Source organism: Bidens hawaiensis, unplaced genomic scaffold (assembly GCF_021521415.1).
Source record: "Bidens hawaiensis isolate Kalapana, Puna unplaced genomic scaffold, B.hawaiensis_p1.1 tig00035561_1, whole genome shotgun sequence".
NCBI lineage: Eukaryota > Viridiplantae > Streptophyta > Magnoliopsida > Asterales > Asteraceae > Bidens > Bidens hawaiensis.
In genome coordinates this window covers 38,500-63,743 of record NW_027496194.1, presented here as the reverse complement: position 1 = coordinate 63,743, position 25,244 = coordinate 38,500, and the positions used below count along the sequence as shown (strand labels likewise).

General features: G+C 44.7%; 1 pseudogene; it reads left to right on the top strand.

Annotated features, from left to right (window-relative positions):
• The first annotated feature begins 536 nt into the window (after positions 1–536).
• LOC143587545 (cytochrome P450 CYP72A219-like) overlaps positions 537–25,244 on the top strand; it is a 45,318-nt pseudogene continuing 20,610 nt past the window's right edge.

Here is a 25,244-nt window from a genome sequence, read left to right as displayed (position 1 = left end):
TTCTGTTGTGTTTTGAGTTTTTCTTCGTAATTTTTTTTGATTTTATAAACCAACAAATTGTTTTATTCCTAATATCATAAATAAACTTGTTAAGAGCTTTCATAAGTAACTAATATGCATATATAATAACTAGGGGAGCAAAAATCGGATAAGACTCGCGAGACTCACAAGACCTGTCACACTCAAACCCGTAAAACCTATTTATAGTTTAGCAAGGCCGGTTCCTAGATATCTGGATGCTTAGAATAATATAAGGATGTTTTAGATATCCGGATCATATCTTTCTTTTTTGTTTAAATTCTTAAATGTATATTTTCTTATATTTCAAATACACGGATTCAAATTGTAATATCAACTGTCCAAAAATTTTGGTCGTTCAAAATACAATATCGGTTGTGAACACTTAACACCCTGGTCTAATCTAGTTATCCAAAGTTCAAAATACTATGCACACTCACGTGGACTGTGGAGGGCTTGCCATGAGAACATTAAAAAATACATGGATGATAACCATCAACCACTCAAACCACAAGAGGGTTAAGTGAACGTTAACAATAAATACTCTCAATATATCATTCCTTTTCTTATCATCACTAGCTTCAAAAAAATCAATAACCTTTTTCTTGTACCCTCCGACCATGGAGATCACTACAGCCTCTTTTGTTATTGGAATAGCAATAATTTTCTTGTTTTACACATGGAGGATTTTGAACTGGTTGTGGTTCAAACCGAAGAAGATCGAAAAGTTTCTAAGAGATCAAGGACTCAAGGGTACCCCTTATAGATTCTTGTATGGAGATTTCAAAGAGATGGTGCGGATGATGATCGACGCCAAGTCTAAACCGATGAATCTTACTCATGATATCGCTCCTCGCGTATCGCCTTTCTTTCATAAAACTCTCACCACTCTTGGTATGGTTCTCTTATTTTGTTTAGAACTGTTGCATGTTGTGATCGACAGGGCCGTCTCTAATGACTTAAATACCTCGGTCGAGCCGAAATAAAAAGTCCCATAGCCTTAACGAGTATTGAAGAGGTAGGTCCCAGCAGAGCCCAGTTGGACCCACAGGACTCACCTTGAAGAGAGACGTCTGCGCAGAAACCAACTGGATCCGCAGGACCCACCATGCTCAGAGACGTGACGTCCTTACGCGCAGTACGCAAGCTGTTCCCGCAGGAAATGCCTCCCAATGGTGAAGTACTCCGCCTGTTCCCGCAGCTGCGGATACAAGCCATCAGGGAAGGCCACCCGCGCAGCAAGGCTACACGCACAAGGCACTTAGCTCTCAATAATTCAGTAGTCACCTGAAGGAATGAGCAAAGCCGGGAACAATCCCGCACAAAGGCGGGAGGGGGAATACTCCAGCCCAAATGAGCCAGTCCGTACGATACTGGAAGATCTTTTGTACTGTACCTGACGAGGTATGGGCAAAAGATCTGACCAGAGATACGACAGCCCATTGACAACAGTATGGCGAGCAACATGCTCTTGTACTGTATGTCACTATTAGCCGCTACCTACTCACCAACTCCTGTCATACCACGTGCATAGCCTGCAGTTGGTGGAAAAGGAATAGTACACAGCAGGCCTGGTCACTGTCAGCCGCTGCCTACCCACCAACTACCAGCATGGCACGTGCGTAGGCCACAGTTGGTAGAACAGGAATACTATTCAACCGGCTATACCCTCTTGGAAACCTACCTTCGGCTATAAATACCCCAAATGGTATGATCATCTGATCTTATCTTGTATCTTACATCTTATACCTGATATCTGCTCTAGCAATCTCTTAATATACACTTATATTCAAGAGCAATCTAGTCTGATTCTCACGCCGGAGGGTGGTCACAAGGAGGTACCCCCCCTTCTCAGTGACGAGCTCACGGTGTCTGTTTTGCAGGTTATCAGAAGAACCATCTTTGCCGGGTCTAACCCCTCGTGGGAAACATCTATTTAACCCCCAGATTATCCGTAAGCTGCCCAGGGTCGATTAGTGTTTCTTCATTGGCGCCATCCGTGGGACAAAGCTAGAACTTCATTTCTTTTCAGTTTTTTCAAACTTCTGGAAAGATGGTTAAAGAAACTCAGGTAACCACAACCCCAGCTACTGAAGGGAATACCGGCGACTACACAGTTTTTACGAACACTACCCCGGTTACCCAAGCCGGGGCAAGTGCAGTAAATTTTACGAACACTACCCCAGTTACCCAAGCTGGGGCAAGTGCAGTAAATAATCGCTCACTGGGATTCACCGATACCCAGTTAGAGAGACAAAGAACGAGGCTCCCCCGCCAAACACTCGATGAAGTTAACGCGTGGGCGGAAGCACGTCAAAAAGAATTCCAAGCTGAGTTGGATGAACGCTTACGTTTACTCCAACAGGCTGATGAATTCGTAGAGTACTTTGACGATGATTCGGAGGAATCCGATAGTGACGCAAACCCTCGTCATAGGGCGAAAGGGAAGCGTAAGGAAACGGACTCCCAACCGAGAAGGCATTTTGGAGAAACCTTCAAACCAAAAAACGCGGGTGGAAACCCACGTGACTTCTCCAAAACATTTACACCAACTGCTGCAAAGGCGGGAACGTCCAAATTTGCAAGGGACATTGCGGAAGCAATCGTCCTGAAAAGTGCCAAACAGATGTCCAACATCGGCACTTACGATGGTATATCTGATCCAGACGATCATTTGAACAGGTTCATAGCGGGGGCAACCGTCAGTAGTTGGACGAAACCTACGTGGTGTTACATGTTCCAAATGACGCTTGTTGGGGCAGCTAGAGCGTGGTTCGATCGTCTACCGGTCCACCACATCTACGATTGGGAAGACTTCCAGCAGAAATTTAGCCAACACTTCAGCCAACAAAGAAAGTATACCGAAGAGCAATGGACAATCCTCAAATGCATTCGAGAGGAAGATGAATCTTTGCCAGACTTCATCACTCGCTTCAACTCAAAGAAGCTAAGTCTGGGTAATATTAGCGAAGATCTTGTTCGCGCTGCTTTCATCCAGGGCGCGAACGACCCAGAGCTCATCCGCACCTTAACGGGTAAAGATGGCATGCCATCCACATGGGATGCCATCATGACAGCAGCTAAACGCTTTGCGGAAACGGAGAAGCAACTGGGTAGAGATCTCCCCCAGAGCACAAACCTCTACACCCAGAAAACAAGAGAAGACAACGTCCTTACCGCCCGACTAAACAAAAAGCGGAAGCTAGGCATTTGGCAGTCAAGGGTAAACTTTGACACCTCATCCGGCTTGCAACATCGGTTAGGCGGAAGGGATAACGTACAGTCGAACCAGAACTCCAGATGGACGCCACTCACCAAAAGCGTCACCGAGATATTCGCCACTGAGGAGCTCCCATGGCCAAAGGCTCTAATAATCCGACATCGTCACAATGCTGATCGGAGCAAATACTGTGACTTTCACAGGACAAAAGGCCACAACACTGAAGAATGCACAGACGTAAAGGACATCGTCGAAGCATTTGTCAGAGATGGGACGCTCGCACACCTCGTGGCGTAACGAACGCTGAGCAGGCTGATGCGTGTAGAACCCCAGCTGGGGAAAACACGAATAAAATTGCAGCTTCAATGCCGGAGACTACATACTGCGTAAACAACGAGATCCCGAACCAGGTGCATATCGGCTCGATGGCACTCCAATCCCAACAACATGGAAGGGAGCTCAATTACACAGTTTGCATGTAGATCAATTCCAAATTTGTAAAGAAAAGGCCCAGAGCCACTTCTAATGGAAATGATTCTCCTTAGAACATCGACGCTGATGATTTTACATTTATACTTATGAACTTTCCACACGGATATGCCGGTCTTCACCGCATACATAAGTGTGAAAGAAGTCGTTGCGTGGGGAAGGCGGCAAAACCCGCATAAACCCAAAAAACGGCAAACCTTCACGCAGGTCAGTTAAAGGTAAAGTTCAGTCATCCCACTAAATGAAAGTGCCGGTCTATCCGCACGAATCATGATAGAGGAAACTGAACACTAACCTATTAACAACCGCGCGTCGAACGGTTAATTTATTCAACACTGATGCCGGTACTCACCGCATAATTACGTGGAAAGTCGTTGCGTGGGGAAGGCGGCAAAACCCGCATAAACCCAAAAAACGGCAAACCTTCACGCAGGTCAGTCATAGGTAAACTTTGGTCATCCCACTAAATGAAAGTGCCGGTCCTAACCGCACAAATCATGAGAGGAAACCGAACCTATTGACAACCGCGCGTCGAACGGTTAACTTATTCAAAATACTTTAGAAAATTTCTAACAGAAGGATGAGGAAAACCTCCACGCAGGTTAGATGTAGGTAAAGTTTAGCCATCCTACTAAGTGCAAGTGACGGTCCTACCCGCACAATCACGAAGGAGGAAGCAAAACTTCAACCTATTATCTACCACGTTCAAAGGTTAACTTATTCTAAACACTTAGAAAATTTCTAAAAAGATGAGGAAAACCTCCACGCAGGTCAGATATAGGTAAAGTTTAGCCATCCTACTAAATGCAAGTGACGGTCCTACCCGCACAATCACGAAGGAGGAAGCAAAACTTCAACCTATTATCTACCACGTTCAAAGGTTAACTTATTCTAAACACTTGGAAAATTGCTAATTTAAACTAAAGTATGCATGAGCAAGTCATATAACGTTTATAAAGCAAGTCATCCAGTGAAAGTAGCGGTCTTACCCGCACAAAGATTTATATTTCATAATATTCATTACAAGAATGGCCGGGTAACTACCCGCCTACAAGAATATAAATCTATACAAGCTAAACCTATCCTAACAGTGGGAAGGGATCTTCAGGATCAAGCTTCAGGACCACTTCCACTTGGACCAGCACCATCAGTAGAGCGTGGCGGTTCAAGGAAAGCTTTAAGGATAGCTAGCCCATCATCAGCAGCAGCAACTTCGTTCACCTTCTCCACCAACGGATGCGGGAAGGCGGCATACTGATTCACTGCTTGGTCATAAACAGCTTCAGTATCCACATCATACAAAGGGAAGTTGGAAGGCGGGATGCCTTTCTCAACGAACCCTAGACCAAGCAGGAAGCCGGCCTTTTCCCCATCCTCATGAGAAGCGTTGAGGGCTGCGCTCATGGCATCGTCGTATGATGTGTCCGTGAAGACTCGATGCACAACCTACAAAAAAAATATACAAGTATCAAAACCTTTTCTATTTACAAAGAAAAGCGTGAAGACATTATGAAGCTAAGCTTACCTGAGACAACGCTTCTCGAAGAAGCCATTCCTTGGTAACCAGAGCTTCCTGGAGGGCAGCTTGAGCTTGGTTACGGGCGCGTTCGGCTTCACTTTTGTTAAGGTTGGCAAGCAACACTTCTTTAGCCGCAGCCTCTTCAACGCCCTTTAGCTTCCGCTCAGTATGGTCAAGCACCCCCCTCTGGTCCAAGATCTCTTGGAGCTTCTTGGCGTCTTCCATCGCCAAGGCATCATGAGCCTGTTGGAGCGCCTCTAGTTTGGCTTTAAGTTCCTCATTCTCGAGGCGTAAAGGCTCAGCAACTGCTTCAGCCTTGGTGGCCCTCTCGGTTGCGTTCCGTGCAGTTTCCTTAGCCAGCCGAAGCTGTTCGTTAACAGCTTGGGCAGCCTTGGAACGGGCCTCGAGCCGGGCCTGAACTTCAACCTCGAGGGCCTTGAAGGCCTTCTCCTTTTCCGCAGCCACTGCGGTAAGCCTCCTATTCTCCTCCCGGACAGCCCGCGCCTGAGCTACTTCTTGAATGCGAGCTGCTTTTAACTTGTCGTTTTCACGACAAAGCAGCTCGACGCGCGGCTGCATCCGGGCCAGGAGAACCCGAAGCTCATTGGTTAGCCTACCCTCCTGGTAGCTAGCCATGGCTTCCCCCCAACGCACCACTGGGAGCTGCGTGACGAGCCCACTCCACGCACTCCACAGGCGTGCGAAGGGCTGTTCCTCGGCGGATGTTCCATCGTGGAACATACACTTCATTGGAATCCGACACTGCAAAAAACAAAAAGCAGTTAGGAAAAGATGATAAAAAAAAAAGGCCAAAAGAACCCTACGCACCTCTAGGGTCGACAACAGGCCGATAGCCGCCAAACCCATCACCTGAACCCAAGGGAAATCCATCCAAGAGGTCAGGCAGATGGGAAGGAGGCAGAGGTTGGCGAGAAGCCCCAAGCATACCTGAAGGATCGGCCGTCGTTGCCGATGACGGAGGAGGCATGGTGAAGGCCGCCGCGGTAGTAGAAACCAACGGAGGTGAACTCACCGTAGGTGAACTCACAACCGTGGTCGCCGCTGCGGAGGAGTCCGCAGAACAGTCACCGCCGGCTCAGTGAAAGATTCAGTGAATATGGCACTGACAGCCGGCGGTGATGTCATCACAGTTGGAACAGTTGGCTCAACTGGGGTGAGCAACTGAACCAACTGAAGCAGGCGCAGCCGCCTGGGTCGTCGCCTCAGGTAGGCTGACCAAGCCTACCGTCATGGGTCCGGAGGTGCTCCTCCCCGCTCCACCCTGGAATGCGGTAGCATCCACGCCTGCACAAAGAAGATAAGTATTAATGATGGAAAGCTATGAAGTTAAAAGTACAGGAAGTTTGTACTTACGGGTTTTCTTGAGCCTAAAAGTGCGAACAGGCGGGGACGAACCCGATGGAGCCGGCCTCTTTACGCCGCTCACCGTCGTCATCCTGGGCTCTCCGGAGGTGACAGTCGTCGCAGCCTCCGGAGCAGTGGTCTTATCACCACCAGGGTTCCCCGCCACCTCCACGCTCTCGGTCTCTGAATCAGACCGAGGCACCGGATCGGCAGTGGAGGCTACCTTCGCCTTCCCCCTTCCCGCCGGCAGCCTTCTTTTTCCGCACCAACGGATGACCATCTGCGGATTCCTCATCAGAACACAAGATTAGAGGAATTCCAGCAGAGGTTTCAGCATTGAGGGGTCGAGGGTTGAATAACTCCTTACCTGGCCGCCTGGCGCTCTGGATCTCGTGGCCTGGCGGGTAGACCTCCACGAACCGATCCGCCGTCTGTTCAAGGATGGGCAACTCGTTCTCATCTAGAGCACGAGTACCCATCCGAGCGGGACTATCAGCCTCCCGCGGATGTAGGAGCGACTGCAAGTCGTTCCCCTCTAAAAATAAAAGAAAAACAGTTAGAAGACAAAACTTATATAAACAAAGAAGAAAGAGCATACCGTAAGGAACAGAGTTCAAACCGTATTCGAGGACGATGGGAACCTGTGACGCCTCCTTCCACACCCGGCTCATCCCAAGCATCACCATCCCAGACTCCGCAAAGCGGTATACCGGAGTCTGGACCCGGGAGATCTTGGCGAACCACTCCGCCTCCTGGTAGTTGAGGGCGTGAAGGGTGGGGAGTGCTCTCCCATTCTTAAAGGTCATCGCAAGGGGGATGACGCGAGCGGAGATATAAAAAAACTCACGCTTCCATAACCGAAGACTGCGCTCGGTAGCGCAGATCTTCAACCCCTTGATCCGGTTGACCAAGGTGTACCACCCCTGGATGCACCTCCAAGAATAGAAGGTCATCAACCGGTCAGCATGGGGCTCCACGCCCAGAATGAGGCACACCCACTCAAAGTGGCGGATCTTGGCGATCGCCATCGGGTGTACCTCCGTCAGATGCACGCCGTGCCTCTCCAAGACACGGTATACAAACTTCGTCAATGGGAACCTGAGATTCCCATAAACGAAGAATGCAGCGTACACCCCTATCTTGCCCTGGGGGGCATCGTACACCGTCTGGTGTGGCTCCGGAAACTCAGGCTCGAACGACTCGAGCATGAACTTCCGGACGACGTACCGATAGAGGTCGGCCGAAAGAGCACACTGGCATTCGCCAGCAGTGCTCTTATCGTCTTTATCAGACGTAGACGTCGGGATCTCGACGTGCACGTCAGATTCTTCGGCAGCAGCTTCAAAATCGTAGGTAGAAGACATGGTTTGGAGGTAAAGAATAGTGATTTCAGGAGAATGCTTGGCAGAAAGTATTCGCCGGAAATCGTTACCAAGAAGAGAAGAGTGAAAGTGTGAATTATAAGAGACCCTCTCCCCCTTTATATACTCATCGCAATTAATGCGATGAATTTAATGCGGAAGAGAGAGAAATCGCAGGTGCAATGAAACTATGACACGTGGTAAAGTACAAGCTGGCAACAGCTGTTGAAAGGACGCGTGCCATTAATTTCGCGGCCACGCGCCCGAAAAATCGCGCCCACGCGTCTGAAAAAGCGTCTGGAATGACCATGTACTGTCACGTCACCATAACTTCCTGCACGTCCTGACACAGTCAGAAGAAACCGTCGGACGACGTTTCAACAATTTGGACTGTTCTTATCCTTTCACCAACTCTTCGAATTTCAAAATTTCAAAAAGATTCAAAAGTAAGCGGGAAAATACCCCTTACCTTGGCAACCAAGTAACTATAAGACGGGTGCGGGTACAGTGTTAAGGCAAAACCCTTCACATACTTAGCACCCGCAGGGAATTGACGCCAGGAATACCTTGGAAGTAAAGTAACCGTAAGACGAGTGCGGGTACTGTAACACCCCGACCGATGGCGGATTATACATCGGGGCGCCACGTATTGTTTCATTACTCGTGACACTATTTGGGTGTCAATATTTAATAAATACATTTTCATTGCGCACGCGCAGAACACGATTCGTAGAGTAACATAAATCATATCATAACTTAAAATATTCAAATAACATAATTTGTCTTGTTACATTTTAATCTAGGTCCAAACAAAAAGAAAACATCCTACGTGTCCTTGAGATTCCCAAAAGCAGCTACAGCAAACCTGAACATGTGTTAAAATAAAACGTCAACACTTGCGTGTCGGTGAGAAATCAAGTTTAATAGATATAAATAGATAATGACAAACACTGCGCGCAACATGTGCTTAACTGGGGTTTAACATAGGGTGTAATCAGATTGTGATCAAGCCTAAATAGATCATAGCTCATAGTTCAATCCGTGCTCCCAATCGAGCACAAAAACAATTAATCATACGTGCATGTGTAAACAAAACAAGAAAACCGTAAACGATAGGTCTCCCGTGTTCATCTAATGGATCCATGAAAACTTCGGAATAGGCCGAACAAAGCGGTTAATGATTCACACATACAAATAAACAGCCAAGTAAACGTCCATAACACATGGGGTTTTGCGCACATAAATTTCATAAACAAGTTTAAGACTCAAGTTGTACGAACACATGAACATCCCAAAACGTTAAAAATAAAAGGGGATTAAGTACGAGATTACTCACCTGAAAAAGGTGTGTTGAAAGATAATGCAAGAACCAACTTTTAAACAAGCACAAGTTAACCTATAAATAAGAGGTTATTGGTTTAACGATTGGTTTTTATGTCTTGAATATAGGTAAGTTACTTAAACAAAAATTATATATATTATATATTTTCCGAGATTCTGGGCAGAACAGAAGAGAAGACGGAGGCAAAGAGAGGAGTGGCGTTGCAGAGGAACTACGGCAGAGAGCAAAGGGAGAGAGATTTGGGGAGAGTTTTAAGTGTAGTGTGTGTAGTGTTAATAAACAAGAAATTAGCTTAATTTACAGGAAAACCCAAGGGAACACAATCCCTTGAAAAGGGGAAAAGATCTTATCAAAACAAGCAAAAGATATTAAAAAGCACCAGAAAACAAAAGCAAAAGATATTAAAAGATATGCCGGCAGCTGCAGGGGATGGGGAAAAGCTGACAGGTTACAGATCAAAGCATGGGAGGTGTCAGATAAAACACTGTTCAAGACATGCAAAAGAAGATTTCAAAAGATTATGTCAGTCACTTTTTCTGTCAACCAATAGGATTGGTGCGCATGCTGCGCCGAAAGTGGCTTTTCGGACAGGTGTCAGAACTGACCTAAAGTGCTCATACAAAAGATAAGATATTTCAAAAGCATACAGGCTGACCTAAACTGAAGAAAAGACTTAAGGTCTAGCGCGAGAAGACTCGAGCGCCTGCGCGCGAGGGCGAAGGCAGGCAGAGAACAATCCTTAGCGCGCCGCGGGAAGAACTATAATCCTTAGCGCGCTGCGGGAAGAACTATAATCCTTAGCGCGCCGCGGGAAGAACTACCATTCTTAGCGCGCTGCGGGAAGAACTATAATCCTTAGCGCGTCGCGGGAAGACTACCATTCTTAGCGCGCTACGGGAACAGTTCGCCTCGCGTATCGCAGGAACAGATGGTCTTCGCGCAGGCTTCCTTGTAAGGAGTCTGGCGCGTGGAGCTGCGCAGACATCCTTAGGCGGGAAGAACCAAAGGACAAGCAAAGAGTTAAGAGAAAAGGGGGTTCAAGGCTCAAGGGTTTAAGCAAAGGGGCGGATGGCGACAAGAGAGAAAAAGAGGCGGGACGGCGACAAGAGAGAAGAAGAGGCGGGACGGCGGAAAGGAATTATTATTATTAGTAATATATATAAAAACATATGTATATATATAATTTATTTAATGTTAAATTTACAAAGATTAATAATCAAATTTTAAATCATAAAAAGAATCGGATTCGAAAACGGGTACCTGGGTCGGGTCGGATTTGGGCAGTTGTCACAGTCTCCCCTACTTTAAGAAATTTCGTCCCGAAATTTATCTCGAAGTAGGATGCGCAGAGAAAAGGTGCGGGTACTTGATCTTCATTTGATCTTCCCTTTCCCAAGTGAACTCGGCTCCGCGCTTGGACTGCCAACGAACTTTGACAATAGGGATGCGACTGCGCATGGTTTTCTTCACCTCGCGATCCATAATCTCAACAGGCTTCTCAACGAAATACATAGACTCATCAACTTGAACTTCATCAAGTGGTATGTGGAGGTTCTCGTCAGCTAAACATTTCTTGAGATTGGATACATGGAAAGTTGGATGCACATTGCTGAGCGCGGGCGGCAGGTCCAGTTTGTAAGCAACTTTTCCTACTCTCGCGAGAATCTTGAACGGACCAACATAACGAGGTGCAAGCTTACCTTTCTTCCCAAAGCGGACAACACCCTTCCAGGGCGACACTTTGAGGAGAACAAGATCACCAACTTGATATTCGAGAGGCTTCCGCCTGCGATCTGCGTAACTCTTCTGTCGGCTTCTGGCAGTCAGCAGATGATCACGGATCTTGGCGATTTTATCGGTTGTCTCTTGAACTAGTTCGGGTCCTGTGATTTGAACTTCACCCACTTCGTTCCAACAGATCGGTGAACGGCACTTTCGACCGTAAAGTGCTTCAAATGGGGCCATACCGATGCTGGAATGATAGCTGTTATTATAAGAGAACTCGATCAGAGGTAGGTGTGAATCCCAATTACCTCCAAAATCAAGAACACAAGATCGAAGCATATCCTCAAGGGTTTGGATGGTTCGCTCAGACTGTCCGTCAGTCTGAGGATGATATGCAGTACTCATGTCCAAACGAGTTCCTAACGCAGATTGGAGAGATTTCCAAAAGCGAGATATAAAACGGCCATAGCGATCGGATATGATGCTCAAGGGAGTACCATGACGGCAGACAATTTCCTTGACATATAGATGCGCAAGTTGTTCAACACGGTAGGTTTCACGAATGGGCAGAAAGTGGGCAGACTTGGTCAATCGATCCACTATTACCCAAATGCTATCATGTTTGCTTGCGGTCAAGGGTAACTTGGTGATAAAGTCCATTGCTATACTTTCCCATTTCCACGTAGGAATTTCAGGTTGTTTGAGCAAACCAGATGGGCGTTGATGTTCAGCTTTTACCTTAGAACAAGTTAGGCATTTAGCTACGAACACAGCAATATCCTTTTTCATACCAGGCCACCAAAAAGTAAGGCGCAAATCCTTGTACATTTTGTCAGCGCCAGGATGAATGGAATACCGAGTTTTGTGCGCTTCACTCAGTATGACAGAGCGAAGATTCACATAATTGGGAATCCAGATGCGATTGAGATAACAGAGAATTCCATTCAGGTTAGGGACTAGATGAGCTTCTGCACCACACGCTAACTCGGCGCGAAGGTTTCCTTGGCTGATCGATGCGCGCTGCGCGTCGCGAATGCGCGATTCAAGATTGCTTTGGATCGGCGCGAAGTGAAGCTGCGTGTGCGGCAAAATACAGTTGAGTTGACTGGGTTTTCGGCTGAGCGCATCGGCTACCACATTAGCCTTTCCAGGGTGATATCGGATCTCACAATCGTAATCGCTGATGAGTTCGTTCCATCGGCGTTGTCTCATGTTAAGTTCCTTTTGATCAAAAATGTACTGAAGGCTTTTATGGTCGGTGAAAATGATGCACTTGGTACCATAGAGGTAGTGTCTCCAGATTTTTAAGGCAAATACAACTGCACCAAGTTCGAGGTCGTGAGTCGTATAATTCTTTTCGTGAATTTTGAGTTGCCTTGACGCGTAAGCGATAACCTTGCCTCGTTGCATAAGTACACAACCGAGACCTTGGTTGGAGGCATCGCAATAAACGACAAAGTCGTCAGTACCCTCAGGTAACGCTAGAACAGGAGCTTCGCACAATAATTGCTTGAGCGTTTGAAAAGCTTCTTCTTGCTTCGAGCCCCAAATATACGGTTTGCCTTTGCACGTTAATGCTGTTAAAGGCAAGGCGATTTTTGAGAAGTTCGAAATGAATCGCCGGTAGTAACCAGCTAAGCCCAAAAAGGAACGGATTTCGGTAGGAGTGGACGGTGCAATCCAGTTCTTGATTGCTTCAATTTTGGATGGGTCGACATGAATACCCATCTTGTTTACAACATGACCAAGAAACTGTACTTCATCCGACCAAAACTCACACTTGGAGAGTTTGGCATAGAGTTGTTCGGTTCGAAGCTTTTGCAACACCAACAGAAGATGTTGTTCATGCTCGGCCTTGGTTTTGGAATACACCAGAACGTCATCGATAAACACGATCACGAATCGGTCCAAGAAAGATCTACACACCCGGTTCATTAGATCCATGAAAACAGCGGGTGCGTTGGTTAAACCGAAGGGCATGACTAAGAATTCAAAATGACCGTAGCGGGTTCGAAAAGCAGTCTTGGGAATATCTTCATCACGGATACGCAACTGGTGATAGCCCGAACGGAGATCGATTTTGGAGAAACAATAGGCACCTTGGAGTTGATCAAAGAGGTCGTCAATACGCGGTAAGGGATACCGGTTCTTAATGGTGAGCTTGTTCAGCTCGCGGTAATCGATACACATGCGAAACGAACCGTCTTTCTTTTTAACGAACAACACCGGAGCACCCCATGGCGAAGAGCTAGGGCGAATGAATCCTTTATCGGTCAACTCTTGAAGTTGACTTGCTAATTCTTGCATTTCAGCGGGTGCAAGTCGATAAGGAGATTTGGCTACGGGGGATGCACCAGGGACAAGATCAACACGAAACTCGACTTCCCGAGCGGGAGGTAAACCAGAAAGATCATCGGGAAAGACTTCAGGGAAGTCGCGCACGATGGGGATTTCAGAAAGTTTCTTCTTTCCTTCATCGGGTTTGACCACATGAGCTAAGAATGCGACACATTTCCTTCGTAAAAGTCTTCGGGCTTCAGTGCATGACATAAGTTTAAGACCGTTAGATGGTTTCTCGCCATAGATATGAAGATTTTCACCATTTTCCCGAGGAATGCGAATCAATTTCTTGGCGCAGATTACTTCGGCGCGATTTTGCGAGAGCCAGTCCATTCCAATAATCACATCAAAACTTCCAAGAGGCATGGGAATGAGGTCGATTAGAAAATCATGTTCATTAAGGTTAAGCGTGCAATCTTTGATTACGGAGTTTATTAGAATAGTTTCACCATTAGCCAATTCAACTGAAAAGTTTTCGTTTAAGTTTACTCGCGGTCGCGCAAGTTTTTGCTCAAATGCGCGAGAAATAAAACTTCTATCGGCGCCAGTATCAAAAAGTATAGATGCATATTGTCCGTTAAGTAAAAATGTACCATTAACCACGTCATTATTCGCTTGCGCTTGGTGCGCGGTTATATTAAAAGCTCGTCCGCGCGTCACTTGGTTTGAAATTTGGTTAACCGGATTAGCTTGCGTAATTTGTACTTGCAGTCTCGGGCACGAGTTCCGGAAATGACTGGGGTCACCGCAGTTATAGCACGACCTGGGTCGTGGATTAGGGTATGTTGGTTGTGGGTTTAGCGGGTAAGTTGGTGGTGTTTGCACGATTGGGTTGGCGGGAATGACTCTACAGTTCTCAGCAGTGTGACCAGTACGGCCTGTAGGTTCCTGGACGGATCGTACACGGGATGTCTCTAACAACGCAGGTGCGGAATCCCTGCGTAGGTAGATACGAGTGTAGAGTATATAGAGATCGAACACACAAGCAATAAACCAACCACGTTATATTGATAACAAACACGTGACCCGAGGTCACCGTTACAGACTATGACACGTAACTCGGTTACTGAAAAACTGAAACGAAAACCCTAAACGAACAACCTTAAACTGTTTCGTCTGAAACAGTATATAAACACGACAACTTCGCCACAGGCGAAGTTGTCAATAACTTCGCTGATTCAACAAGTTCGCCATAGCGAACTTGTTGACAACTTCGCGCATTACAAAACAAACATAAACAAAACATAATTACATTACAGACTCGATTACAAATGCTAGACTATGAACTACTGACATACATGTACCAACAGACTCCCCCTTGGCAGTAGCTTCATATCTTGATCTTCAAATCTTGAGTCTTGTAATCTTTACCTCTACGCGTGCGCCCCTTCTCTCACACATACTGACACTACCCTTTGATATTTCCTAGCTTGATCCTTCCAAGCAGGAATGTAGAAGATCTTCTTCTCGTTGAGCACTTTCAAATCATCCTTCGATAGATTAACAAGATGCATCGGGTCGTACACCCGAAGTACTTCTTGTTCATCCTCATCTTCCATTACCGCCTCAGCTGTCTCACAATCCACGTACCACCATTTTAAATCTTTTAGGACGTTCTTGGGCATAACTTTCATCGGTACTTCTTTCAAATGACGGACTGGTTTATACTTCATTACCATCCAAGGTTTGCCGTCAGCCCTCATTCCACGATCTTTGTCTTCTATCAACTTTCCTTTTTGAGGCTTTAGGAGTTCAAACTTTTTGTCTTTAATGGCTTCTTTCCAGACGATCTTCCCAATGATTCTTGCCATATCATCATTACTTCTATTGATTAGCCCCAATCTCGCTAAATCTCTCACCTCACATTCTGGTAAGGAATTCAGAGATCTCAACAATCTCTTAAAGTACTGAATGCCGTCGTACCGTTTGATCACAAATAGTTTCAGCTCTTTGTCGTACAACCAGCATATGATTCCTTTCTTTGACTCTGCATAGCCCTTTATATTATAAGTCTTTCTGAACATCGTTGGCACTGCAGGCTTCTTGGTTTTAACAAACCACTGAGCACAGCCTTCTTTCCAGTTCGGCTGCTCCTCCCATACTGTATCTTCTATCACACTCTCATCCCCCAATTCTGATCTCTCAACAGCTGGAATCTCATGTTCCACTGACTCATCTACAATCTCACCTTCTTCTAACACATCTTCCACATTAATCTGTTCTCCAATCCTCTCAATCTCATCCATAGGCAACACGTCATCATCATCCATCAACTCATCGTCCTCCTCCTCATCCAACTCCTTCAACGCATCAATAACGTCTTCAACATCAGCGTCGTCATCCACAACTACAACATCATCACCATCTGCATTTGTAGACTCCCCCTCAGTTGTGGAAGCTCCAAGAGCCTGAGAGGTTCTTGGCAGCTCATCACCTGCACCTGAAGGTGCATTGGGATCATCGTCATGATCTTCTCGTCTTTTCGTTCTCAACTCATCGCCCCTACACGTCTTCTCCCCCTGAGATGCCAAGTAATCCTTGAAGGCATCTATTATTCGTCCATGTTCTACCAGGAGGGCAGCTTGTAGTCGATTGGATTCCACTAGGCGGTCAATAGTCTTTGACTGTTCAGCAACAATCCGCTCTAGCGAAAGAATCCTCTCGGTATCTGAAGTAGGCAATGGAGTTGGTGGAACATCAGCAGAAGTGACCGCAGGTGGTACACTTGGTAACCCTGCAGTAGAGGTGATTGTCGACTCCACAAACCGTGCAACTACCACCGGTGGATTAAGCGGTTGAGGTGGTAGGGACACAATTGTTGGTGCCGACGTCTCGATCGCTGAAACCTGTGCAGTAGTAGGAATAAGAGACATACCAGATAGGGCAGGTGGAGCAAAACGTACTAGTCTTGAAGATTCTCCAGCTCCCGAACCTATCCCTCTCTGTTCTCTTCTTGAGCGTCTTAGCACAATCTGTACTGCCTCCTCTTCATCTACTTCATCCTCATCCTCCCCCACAGTTCTCGGCCTCTTTCCCGTAGTCCGTTCACGAGACACCATAAGTCTTCTTGCCTCAGCAAACGTCTCGTCTAGATCAGAGTCAGCTACCGAAGTAGCTGCTCTGGTAACATCCATAAACTGAGGACCCGAGACATCCATATCAAACAAACCATGTCCACTAAAAGCAGCATCTAGATCAACGTTTTCAGCAGTGGACACAGCCTGAGATATAGTAGCTGGCACAGCAGCAGAAGATACAACAGGCGCAGCTGATACAGCATGAGGTGCTGCCGCCTGATGTGGTTGCGGATCCCTGAACTCGTCCCCTCCTGCAGGAACATACTCCGGGTTAATGAGATACCCGAAAAGTGGAGTATGCCTGGGACGCCGCTCAGGGTTGCTTCGAGTGCTCGACGTTCTGCACTGAGCAAAGATACGTTTTGTTACGCACTCAACGTATCTGATAGGGCGTCTTTGCGGTACAGACGGAGCGACATGATTGATAATCATTTGTAGGAACCGAGGATACATAATAAAACGCTCGCGCGCCGTCGCCCGTCTCTGACGATCAATCTCGTAAAAGATTAGCTGACTAAACGAATATCTGCGGTTGTAAGTCAGCGCAATCATAGCCGATTGCATCGTCGCACCCATCCCATCTGTTCCTGCCTTTCTGCCGGACATGCATACTATCAACACATGCATCAAAAAGCGCCATTGATCCAGCAGAAAGCCTTTCCTCCTCTGCGAGTCCCCCAGCGGACCCGAATAACCCATCCTTAAGTAAGCTCCGTCACGGAAAGGAGCTACGAATTCCGTTGGGTCGTCTCTCGTTTCATTACCGAACTGCAGAGCCAACCGTATGTCTTCCGAGGAAAACTGTATGTCTTGACCATTGACAGTTGCTCGCATTACTGGAGGCTCAGGTCTGCAATCATAATACACCGTCTGCCAGAAATCTTGAATGTTGGGCAGAGATATGGGTAGTGTATTAGTGATCGCGTGAAAAACTCGTGATCGTTGGAGAAATGTGATAATCTCCCTATAGTCTTCAACGCCTCGTGCGTCTGGATCCAAAGTGATGTATTGGTTATGGGCTGGGAAGAATTGTCGTTGCTCATCACCATCATCACCTCCAGTACCTCCAACAGCAGCCATATCTGCACAAAACAAATCAAGTTAGAGACCATAAAACCATCTCACAAGTTCGCTGTGTACCATATGCGAAGTTGTGATGTACAGGCGAATTTATAGTTGAGGCGAAGTTGGGAACAACTTCGCTTCATCTGTAAGTTCGTCTATAAACTTATAAAAAATTTGAAATCGGCGAAGTTATGTTCAAGGCGAAGTTATGGATAACTTCGCCATAGGCGAAATTAAGCTTCAAGCGAAGTTGTGGATAACTTCGCTGAAGGCGAACTTAAGCCACTGGCGAAGTTGAGAATAACTTCGCGTAAACCTTAACTTCGCCTGAATCTGAAACGGCGACTGTTCAGATTCAAACAAGTGTTATCCGACGTTTCGGACCGATTTAACGATCTAACAATGAAGTCCAACATATTTCAATGGTGTTAGGACGAAAAGGTCGTCCATGAACACGTAACGTGAGGTCGGAAAACTTGGTTTCTAAGGTTCGACGACCCGAGGTCTCGAACCGGGTAGAACCATAACGAGAAAGATATTGACCATACATACCGACAATGAGTACTAGAAACTGAAATCTAGGATCGAAATCGAAGATAACAAGATCGCGGATAATCTGTTTTTGATATTATCTTCGCCGGAAAGTTTCAATATATGTTACTGTTCCCGTTAGAAAGTCCTTATATAGGGCTGAGTTGGTTCAGGCGAAGTTACGCATAACTTCGCCAAGGCGAAGTTAAGCACAACTTCGCCGAATTCAACAACTTCGCCCGTAATTTTCAAAATCAGCCCTTTAAGTTTGAATAATCCTGAATTTAACCTTAGAAATTACCAAAAAGAGTTAAACAAATATGATCAAGACCCAGTAACCAACAATAAAATAATATAACTACAAAAACTAAAAAAAATTTTAGAAAAATTTTAACGAAATAAGGGATCAAATTTCAGTCTAGTCAGGGACCACTACGTTTTAGAAAAGATCCTAACAGGGATCATACTAACGATGTGACTGTCACTTAGATCCGTGTTTGGCTGTATTATGACATAGAGACACAGGTTGTAAGCATGTAAATAACGTAAATGGTTTTCATCGTTTCTGTGATACGGATTAAGGTTCAGTTAAGCTCAAAAATTTAAGTTGGAACATCTCAGAGATAATGATGTCTTCTATCTATTCTCAAAGCGTATTTGGCTATACCCAAGTCACCCCGAATTGACTTCGACCCATAGTGTCTGATTAACTTGTATATACTCGTTGACTGCTTCCCGTTCTTTTCTTACTCCAGACATGAGAAGTCTTGATTGTTACTATGTCTCATAAGTACTAAAGATATACACACATTTTTTTTTTTTTTTTTTTTTTTTTAAGCAATCATTCTTATTGACTTCGGAGTATTAAGGTACTGCAAGTCCCGAATCTGGATCACTGCAGTGTCTTGAAATGCTTTCTTCACGGGAATCAGATTACTCAGGGGCTCGTGTATGACTGGGTAGTCGCTTTTCTGCCTATCATTCGGAAAGATATGTGTGAAGACATTCAAAACTCTTAAGGAGTTTCCACGTAAATTCGAGTAGTTTAAGTTAGTATCACATACACTTTTACGCACCATAAAAATTACCACGACATACAATGACTGTTCTAAAGCCTTTTAAGCCTAATAACTTCACTAGTTAAGCACACACGATTAGTATATATATCATTTTCCAAGGTTGGATCAATTTTCTGTTAAACACTGCATAGAACTTCATACGAAGTAACAGACTTGAAAATTAATTTCATTTCCCTTTAAAAAAAAACTTTAAATTCAATCGCCCCAATCACGTCAAAGTCGTCAGGTAAACGGCTATCCTGAAGATCCAATGGATCAACTGGACCGACCACATACAAGTATGTGTCCTTCTTACTAAGTATGACCGACTAATTTTCAGCAACTGAAAGAACACACGTCATAGTTGCCCCGGTCACTTTCAGTCTTCCGGTTAATGGCTATCCTCATTCTCTAAGTTGAAACGAGGACCAAAACATATCCTAGGATATGTCCATCAAACTGAGGTAACCGACTAATTTTAACCAAAAATGACCCATGTTTTTTTTTTTTTTTTTTTTTTTTTTTTTTTTTTTTTTTTTTAAACCAAAGACATGGTTACTCGGGATTGATCATCCCGTTTAGCTCAATTAGGTTTTGAAATCTGGATTTATCAAACGCTTTTGTAAACAAGTCAGCAAAATTTTCAAGTGTATCAACTTTTTCGATCTTGATCAGTTTCTTCTCAGCACAATCCCGTATGAAGTGATGACGAATGTCAATATGCTTAGTTTTACTGTGCTTCACGGGATTGTTAATTACTGAGATGGCGGCAGTGTTATCAATTAAAATAGGAGTAAGTAAGAAATTCAGACCATAGTCGCGCAATTGTTGCTGAATCCACAAAACCTGAGAGCAGCAGTTGGATGCTGCCATGTATTCAGCTTCGCATGTTGAAATTGCAACTGATGTCTGTTTCTTGCACTGCCAGGAAACTAATCTTCCTCCAAGAAACTGACAGCCTCCTGTTGTTGACTTCCGACTCTGATTACAGCCTCCATAATCAGAATCTGTATACGCCACTAGTTCAACGTCTCCCCCTTTTGGGTACCACAACCCTAGTTTCGGCTTGCCCTTAAGATACCGCAAAATCCTCTTCACACCTTTCATGTGAGATTCCTTTGGGTTTGCCTGAAAACGAGCACAAAGACAAACAGAAAACATTATATCGGGCCTAGAAGCAGTTAAATACATTAATGAACCTATTATCGCCCGATACAGAGTAGGGTCCACATCTGCGTCACCATCTGATTCAGCGCCCAACTTGTGATTGACGCAGATTGGGGTGTCATATGGAGAACTGTCCTCCATCTTGAATATCTTCAGCACATCATGAACATACTTTGTTTGATGAATGAACATCCCATCCTTCTTCTGATCAACCTGTAATCCTAGAAAGAAGGTTAGTTCACCCATAGCACTCATCTCGAATCGTTTCTTCATGACAGCCTCAAAATCCTGACACATGGATACTCTTGATGCAGCAAAAATGATATCATCCACGTAGACTTGAACCAGTAAGAAGTCACATCCTTCTCTCTTCACAAACAGCGTACTGTCAATCAATCCCCTTTCAAAACCATTTTCCAGCAAGTAGTCCGATAACGTTGAATACCAGGCACGAGGTGCCTGATGTAACCCATATAACGCCTTGCTCAACCTGTATACGTGATCCGGAAAGTCTGGGTCAGGAAAACCCGGAGGTTGCTCAACAAACACAACCTCATCAACTTTCCCGTTAAGAAATGCGCTCTTCACATCCAACTGAAACACCTTCATCTTTTTAGATGCAGCAAACGCCAAAAACAATCTAATCGCTTCTAACCGGGCAACAGGAGCGAACACCTCATTGTAATCAATACCCTCTTGCTGATTAAAACCTTTAACAACCAGCCTCGCCTTATTTCTCACGATAATCCCCTTATCATCTCTCTTGCACTTGAACACCCATTTCGTGCCTATAGCATGCACATTCTTTGGTTTTTCAACCAAGGTCCAAACTTCCATTTTCTTGAACTGAGCCAACTCTTCTTGCATGGCTTCGACCCACGAGCTGTCCTTTAAAGCCATTTGATAATTCTTTGGTTCAATTTGGCTTATAAAGCAGGAGTACAAACATTCATTCATTATACCTGTTTTTTTTATACTTGAATAAACACAGGTGTGCTCATTCAGGCTACTTCTGGTTTGTACACTCGAGGACACATCACCTATAACGTTCTCCAATGGGTGATCTTTGTGAATTTTCGTGGTCGGAACAGCACCGACATGCAAATTGTCTTCCAAGTTCGAAGAGATCTCATCTATGGTTGTTTCTGGCTGAGAGTGAAAAGGATTAATAAATTCATCTTCAGTTGAGGCCGCAGGGGTATCGATCGTGTTTGATGTGGAAGGTTGAGATTTCTCAAAAATCTGATGTTGCAATATATTCTCTTCCTCATCAAGTATCATCTTCGTCACAGCTCTTTCGTCTTCTTCAGAAATTTCCAAATTAGGTACGTTAAACGACTTAAAAAGTTTAACATAGTCAAACAGCTCAGCAGGTCCATTGCTTGGTTTTGGCGGTTGGTAACTAGTAATGTCGGTGTTACAAACCACCTCCACCTTGCAAGTCGACGTATTGAAGACCCGTCTGTTGGGAGTCCCAACAACATAACCGACAAGGATTCCCTCATCAGCTACTTCACCAAATTTCGAATTAGTCTTCAAAATCGAACAAGGAGACCCAAAAGGTTCAAGACCGCACAAGTTGGGCTTCCTTCCGTGCATAAGCTCGTAACAAGTTTTTCCAAGTCTCTTAACGGTTAACACCCGATTCAGAACGTAGCAGGCTGTAGCAACTGCTTCAGCCCAGAACATCACAGGAAGTTTTGAGTCTGCCAGCATAGTTCTGGCTCCTTCAATCAACGTTCGGTTCTTCCTTTCAGCTACTCCGTTCTGTTGTGGAGTATACGGAGCGCTGTATTGATGTTCAATTCCCTTCTGAAGACAGAAAATTTCCATCTCAAAGTTCTTGAACTCTGTCCCATTGTCGCTTCTGATGAATTTAACTGATTTACTCATGACGTTCTCGACTTTTGTAATTAGATTCTTCACCATCTGAGTCGTCTCGTCTTTCGTTTTCAGAAAATATACCCACGAGTATCGCGAGTAGTCATCAGTGATCACCAAGCAGTAAGAAGTACCACCTAGACTTCGTACATTCACGGGACCGAAGAGATCCATATGAAGTAGTTCTAGAGTACCGGCAATTGAGTTAATCTTCTTGGTGAGATGGGATTTCTTGTGTTGCTTTCCCTTCTTGCATGCTATACATTTGTCTTCAAAGTTAAAACTTTTTAAGGGAACGCCCATCACAAGCCCATTCTTGACAATGAAGTTCATCTTCCGAAGATGAATATGTCCCATTCTCCTGTGCCATAATTCTGATTCTGATTCGCTTGCCTTTGTCATTAAACAGGATTCTCCGGTGGCCATTTCAGTAGACCTCATATCCATCACGTATGTATTCGTTTCACGTGGAGCTTTCATTACTATCCATTCTTCTGGTATATGAAAACCAGGCTTCAATACAATCGCTTCATTCTTAGTGAAATGGACAGTGTATTCTTTATCACAGATCTGCGACACACTCAGCAGATTGTGCTTTAATTCCTCCACAAAATTTACGTTTTCAAGTGTCATTCTCCCATTCGACACAGTTCCTCTACCGGTAATCCTTCCTCCGCTTTCACCAGCAAAACTAACTCTAGCTCCCTGAACAGGTTTTAAGTCTTGCAACAAGTGTTTGTTGCCTGTCATGTGCCTGGAACAGCCGCTATCTACAATCCAAAGATTGTTTGCAGCCCTGTTCAACTGTTCCTGCACAATAAAACAAAGAGTTAGAATCTTGGGACCCAAGACCAATTGGTCTTGGATCGATACGTCCCGTACCCTGGCTTTCTTAAGTTAGCATCAGGATAATTTCTGTAAGTCCTGTTAGGGAACCTCCCTGCAGATTGTGTGTAATGCCTTCCAAACCTTTGAGAATTGAAGGTGCTATATCTTGAGGTTTGGTTGTAAAACTGAGGTTGGTTTTTATGAAAACTTGAATTCGTTACATTTTGGCATTTTTTAAAGTTTTCATTTTTAGCAGTAACAAAATGACGCTTATACTCAGTTTTATTTGGCTTTACACCTCTTAATTTCGGCTCCAGAGGGCAATCTGCAACTAAATGCCCTAATTTGTTACATCTAAAGCAACACCGACTCTCCAATTTCTTGTCAAATGTTGGTTTGGATGTAGAGGTAGTGTTACCAGCCGTTCGTCTCACATAAGGTGGGACGTACGGATTGAGTGGAGAACTCTTTTTAGAAACTTTATTTTTATCTCCATCGGTGGGTAACCCTACCTTCTCTTTTGTCTGATCAGATTCGGACAACTTATCCGAATCCGATGAAACTGGACTCAAAACAGAATTATTCACATTAGAAACTTTCGAGCTTGTTTCTCCACAGCTAACACTTGGTTTTGTAATCTTGATTGGAGTTGTCTGAGGAACTTCGAAATCGACAGATTTCTGAACACTCGGATTATAAGTATAGTTGTGGTTAAAGGGTGGTGGAACTTCATTATATCCGATTCCTCCCCTCTTTGCAGAGGTACCTGGATCACTCACGAGGTGATCAAGGATGGCTGAGGAATTCCTGAACTGCTCAAGTTTGCGGTTCAGTTCCACCACCTTTACCTGGTGGTCAGCAATCTGTTTATCCCGATCAGCAATCACTTTAGTTTTTTCCTCCAAAACTTCATAACTAAGATCAATTATTTCAATTTTCTCAGCAAGTTTAATTTTTAAGCTTTGAACGTCTTTTTCACATGCTTTTATTTTAATTTTATAACTTGTTTCTCTTGCTTTCGTAAAATGGTGATCTTCTTTAATAGTTTTAAAGTCAGCATCTAAATGGACATACTGATCAGTTATTGTTTTAAGTTGCTCAGACAAATTCTCACAACTAGTACAAATAGTTTTAGGACTTACCTCGGAGCGATTATCCTTGTCATCTGCCATGAAAGCTGTTTCTTCTTCAGTAGCTTTCTCAATTCCTTCAACCTTCTCACATTCTTTCACTTCAGCCTCAGCCATGTTCGCTTGTTCACCAGAACCACATGAATGCGAGTTCCAGTTGTACTCACCTGCTTCTCTGGTCAACATGGCGTTAATCTCTCTGTTAACTCCAGAATGTTGTGTAGGTCGACCTTGTCCTCGTTCAACCCTCTCATTTCTGCATTCCTTGGCAAAGTGCCCGTACTGTTGACAATTATAGCACCTTACTTTGGACTTGTCGAACCCGGGCCGACCACCAACAAACTTTCTCCCCGTCTTATTCATGAAACGCTTGACTCTCCTCACTATCATGGCCATTTGCCATTGCAAATCCATCTCCTCCAGATCATCAGCATCGATCTGGTCATAATCCTCATCCAGAACAGCAGGGTCCACAATCTTCCCCTGGATGTAGTTTTCATAGGAAGCAATAAATGATGCATAGACTGCAAACTGCTCTTCAGCAGATTTTACACTCATAGGCATCTTGGAATAACTATTGCTAGATGCATTTGCAGAAAAACTACTTGTGGATGCTTGAGGCTTTGAAGTACTAGATCCTCCAGCAACGAAACATACATCACCATTCGTGTTTACAGAAACTTTTCCTTCATGAGACGAGTCAGAGCCTGACTCCCCTTTCGAGTAAAAGGCAGCAGATTCAGGCCTTGAACTTGAGCCTGAGTTAACCTTAGCACCATACATACCAGGGTCTTGTATCTGATCTGTTGGTGTTTCCTTTCGAACCATATTAAGCTCATAAGTTCTGAGCTTGTTTACTGCCGTTTCAAGATCACAATTTGGAAAGTCTCTGTCTTCCCTCATAAGGACGGTGTACATTTCCCACTTCGGTGGGAGAGCATCGAGAAGCTTTTCAACGATCTCTTCTTCTCGGTAAGCAATTGAATAATTGCTGAGCTCTGTCATTAGATGATAGTATCTGGTGATAATATCATCCAGTGATTCGTTCTTCAAAAATTTGAAGACGGAGAACTGGGTTTTTAAGAGTTTGATCTTTGATGCACGTATACCCACATTCCCCTCGAATCT